We start from the raw sequence: 4,972 nt of genomic DNA, 5'->3' as shown, positions 1-4,972 counted from the left end.
AAGCTTTTATACACTTTTAACTAAATGTGAGTTTCAAGACAACGATGAAGTTAGCGGAAATACACACAGAAGGGGGGTTGAATGTGTGTGTGTGTTCGAAGGAAGATATTTCAAAAATACTTTGTAAAGATACTCCTTTTTCTTTTAATAAAAAGAATATTCAAGCACTGTTTGTAAACTGGTACAGGCTTGTCTAACTAGAAAGCTTTTTGCATCCAATAAAACTAATCTTCTACTTCAAGAAACAAGTTGAGTAAATTTGTTTTCCATCTGAAAGGTTTTATCGTCCAAGTAAAAAGATTGTTTCTTAAAAAAAAAATGGACAAGTGAGTTTTCGTCTAACAGTTTGTTGATATGAAAGTAGATGAAAGACGAAGTTTTTAAAACAAGTAGTGTTTGAAAAATAGAAAAAGGTATGCACAAATGTTTATATTGGTTCACTCAATCTGAGCTACGTCCAGTCTTCTTCAACTGAAGGGTTCCACTAATCATAGAGGATTACAAATATTCTCAACCATTTTTGGCTCGTCAATCTCACTTGTCGACGCTAGTATTCTTAACCACTTCTAGTTCTCCAAGTATTCTTGACCACTTCTGGCTCGCTAGCTTCACTCACTAGCGCTAGTATTCTCAACCACTTTTGGCTTTCTTTCTACTTGTGACACCCTTACTACCCCAACACATGTATTGTAATAATGAAAACTTAACAAAAACAATTTTCAGTTTCGGTAAAAGGGTTCACATGAGAATCTTCAAAATTATTCTTCAACAACCACGACAATAAAAATGAAACGTGAGAGTTTACAAATGATTTTCAAAAATAATATTTACAATTCTAATTCCATATAACAATCTATGTCCTAAAGAAAATCCTCTGCCCCGATGTCACAATATCAGAGCATACCCACAACTCAACCGTTAGCATTCTAGATGCCACTCGTAGCCGGATCTTCCTCACCTAAAATATCCACAAATCGCACGGTGAGAAAAGAAAACATCTATATATATAACACATAAGAAAACACAACATATTATCTCATTATAACTTAATATTCATAAATATTTCAACATATCGTATTTCAATCAATCATGCATCGTCATCACATCATAATTCTGAATCACACCAATCATCACAAATCTTGCACTTCACACTATGCCAAGGTCACGCTACCCATTTAACAATCTCAGGCCGTGCTCACCCCTGATATAACACTGTGCCAAGGTCACGTTATCCCTATTCCAGGGTCGTGCTCACCCTTGACATGTTAACCAAGGTCACGATACCCATGTAACAATCCAGAGCCGTGCTCACCCCTGATATAACACTGTGCCAAGGTCATGTTACCCCTAATCTAGGGCCGTGCTCACCCCTGACATGTTAACCAAGGTCACGATACTCATGTAACAATCCAGAGCTGTGCTCACCCCTGATATAACACTGTGCCAAGGTCACGTTACCCCTAACCTAGGGCCGTGCTCACCCCTGACATGTTAACCAAGGTCACGATACTCATGTAACAATCTCGGGCCGTGCTCACCCCTGGTCATAGGTGTGAAGAACCACAATCACATCTCATTCACATCCACATTCACATTCACATCCACATCCACATCCACATCCACATCCACATCTCAATTCCATAATACACACACAATCCACACAAAATGGTGATTCACATACCCCTCAAGTAATTCATCATCTAGATCATCAAATAATATAACAATAACATTCATAAACTAATATAACAAACAACACAATTATCAATTTAATATAATTTTAACGTAAACAGTAAAATCCCCAATTGTTCCAAAACCTAACTCACAGACACTTTTCTACAATTTCATTCTCCCTCTCAGATCATCATTCTTACAAATTATTAGCATATCTATAATCCTCAACACATACAGAATCTAATGGGATCCTCAATTTCTCAAACAGAAATCATCCAATTTTTCACAACCTAACTTATAGGCACTTTTCTATAATTTCGTTCTCTCTCCCAGAGCATCATTTTTACAAGTTAAACATATATTCGTAATCCTAAATACATATAGAATCACATAAGATAATTAATCCTCCAAACAGAAATAATTATAAAATTATTCATAACCCTAAGGGCTCTTCCTCTACCCAATTCCCTCATGTAACTCTACATATAAATAATCTCCTTTTCCCTCGTACCTGGATAAATAGGAACTCGGGCAGAACCTCCTCCTCTTTTTCCTTAAACAAGGATCGGAACTAAAACTGGAGCAAAACCTCATCCTCTGAGTTCCTCTTGGTCTTCAGAGAGAAGAAGAGGAACGAAAGAGAGAACAGAAGAGAAGAGAGAGTGAGAATGAGAGGTGTGTAGAAATGAGAGGATTTGAGGCCTATTTATAGGATTTTTCGCCCACCTACCACTACGGCCCGTTCCCAACCAAAACGGACCGTTCTCAACCCCAGCAGAACGGCCCGTTCTGCTTCCAAAACGGCCCGTTCTCCAAACCAAAACGGCCCGTTCTCCCATCAGAATGGCCCGTTCTGCTTCTACAATTTTGGCCATACTCACTATTCCAGAACGGCCCGTTTCAAAATTGAAACGGCCCGTTCTGGGCCACGAATTGGGCCAAAGGCCCACAAAAAATGGGTTGTTACACTACCAGCCTCTTCAGGCTTTACAACAAATGAGGGTGTTGAGTGTGTTTGCAACTCTCACAAAGAGGATATGATAGTTTTTACACTCACTAAGGTGTGTAACCTTAGTTTTACAGGAGTAAGTGTCTATCTTAGTTTTTACACTGATATACAGGAAATGCTTTGAGAAGAAATGTAGCTTATGCTCTTTCGCTTTCTTTTTCTTATTGCACTTTTTTTTAGTTCTATGTTCTCTTCTACTTCTTCTTCTTCTTCTTTGCCTTGATACTTATAGCCTGTTGATAAATTTGTCCGTTGTTTGAATTCAAATTTTCTCGTTGGAGCGGGGCATCATGTCATTGCAGATGGAGGCCTGTTCATGGCTATGTAAATCTTTTCATTTAATGCAATTGATCTTGCATTAAATGTTTGCTTGTATGTGTGAAGTCCTTTTGTGTAGTTGATTGTTTCAATATCTGACTTCAATCATGATCTAGGCATGTTTGTACTTTTCTCATCAATTTAGCTACTGAGGTGCTGTCTTTTTCTGAAAAGTAGGTGTCCTTTCTCTAACGCACGCAGCTTTGACTTGTGAATCCACGCTTGCCTATTTTTTTTCTTTCTGTATTCAGGTTTGATGTTCTTTTGTGTTTCTTGTATGATTTCACTCAATGTAATTAGTGGACTTCAGACGCGCTTCATTATTTTCTGACTGCATCTAGATACACATTTTACTTTTGATTCTTTGTCTGGTCTTGAGAGTGATGACTCTGTCTACTTGTTCGTTAGGCTTCATCTGATGATTTGCAAGTCTATGTTGATGTTTAGCTAACTTTCGTCCCCTTCTTGACTTAGTCTCATATGATGCCTATTTTGGTCTTGCGTCTGATCCCTCAGGCTTCAGTTGATAGATTCGTCTTATCTTGTATTTGATTTAGGCCTGGATCAACCTTAGTCTTGATACTCGCATTGCTATCGTCTGATGTCTTGTTCAATTCGATTATGCTTGATCATACTTTGTCCTTCATTTTTGCCTGAACTTATTGTTATCCATCTAAAACACTAATGTACATGTTAGGAATAACAATATGTATTATATTTGTCATATTCAAAACCTCGGTGGAAATTATGAATGTGCTTCGTCTAACTTAACAAATGACTTTTGATCTGTTAATACAGAAAGCATTCATTGGAAAATTTAAAAGTGTCAATCATTATAAATAGTGGGCGTTAAGAACAGTTTGTATGTTTTGTCTTATAAATGCTACTTTGTCTTACAAAGTCTAAAATAGTGACATTTTGAAAGCGTTTTCTGATCTAAAGATGTAGTGTTTGTTATTATTAAAACTTATAAAAAATAAGGGATCTAAAATCGTCTTTTGACTTAGTAGATATATATTATTTTATTTTGCTACGAGTAGGTGAACCGTTAAGTATAAGGACCATGACTAAGGATGAGAATAGGTTAGGCCTTAAACAAGGGTCTATGGTTTGACCTCTTTAAAGCTTGGCCTAACCTGATCTGTTTAATAAAAAAGCCAAGTTTAGACCTTTAAAAAAGTCTATTTATATAAAAAGGTCAGGCTTAGGCTTATTTAAAAACTTGTTAGATTTGACAAATCAACCTATTTATTTATATGATATAATAAAAATTAATATATATATATATATATATATATATTATTAAAAATATAAATAAACAAATAAATTTATAAAAAAATATCAATATTTAAAATATTCTTTTATACATTTTTTATTATAGGTTTATAAGTTTACGCATTGTGCATGAATATACATCAACATACATTATTACTCATGAATTGTTCCTTTAATAGAAAATGATTCAATTTTTCTCCTATATATTCTTTTAAAATTTAAATTTGAATAATATTTAGTAAACTATATTTTAAAAATATTTTTGTTGATCTTTAAAAATTAAGTTTATTAGTCTAATTAACATTTATAATTTAAATAGGTTTTTAAATGGGTTAATAGGTCAAATTGGGCTTTAAAAATGTCAAGTCAGACCTATAAAAAAAGTTTACGATATATAATAAGTTAGACTCAGACTTTAATTTAATAGAATAAATCTAACCTATATATTCAAAGCTTGGCCTAGCCAGACTTATACGCGTCCCTAACCATGACAGGTCGTTACAATGAGTTTTCTTGAATGCGAAACAATAAGGACTATAAATAACATTTCAAAATTATAGAAGATGGAAAACAAGGAAAAGATTTTATGGAGACCAAAATCAAAACTTGTTTATTTTGTAGAGACTAGAATTATTGTTGACTGTGGCAGTTAATCCTTGTTTGTTTATTTTCTGTTTTTATTTGCAATTAGTTAATTAG

General features: G+C 34.6%; 1 long non-coding RNA gene across 1 annotated transcript; it reads right to left on the bottom strand.

The window, feature by feature from the left end:
- Positions 1–703: 703 nt before the first annotated feature.
- On the bottom strand, positions 704–2,406 carry LOC145955300 (uncharacterized). The gene is made up of 2 exons (XR_014431925.1): positions 2,183–2,406; positions 704–958 (listed from the first exon to the last, which is right to left on the bottom strand). It is a non-coding gene; the product is annotated as an uncharacterized LOC145955300 (long non-coding RNA).
- Positions 2,407–4,972: the final 2,566 nt, after the last annotated feature.

This window comes from Cajanus cajan, chromosome 2 (genome assembly GCF_000230855.2).
Source record: "Cajanus cajan strain Asha chromosome 2, NIPB_CcT2T_4, whole genome shotgun sequence".
Lineage (NCBI taxonomy): Eukaryota > Viridiplantae > Streptophyta > Magnoliopsida > Fabales > Fabaceae > Cajanus > Cajanus cajan.
This window is presented reverse-complemented; position numbering and strand designations above follow the sequence as displayed.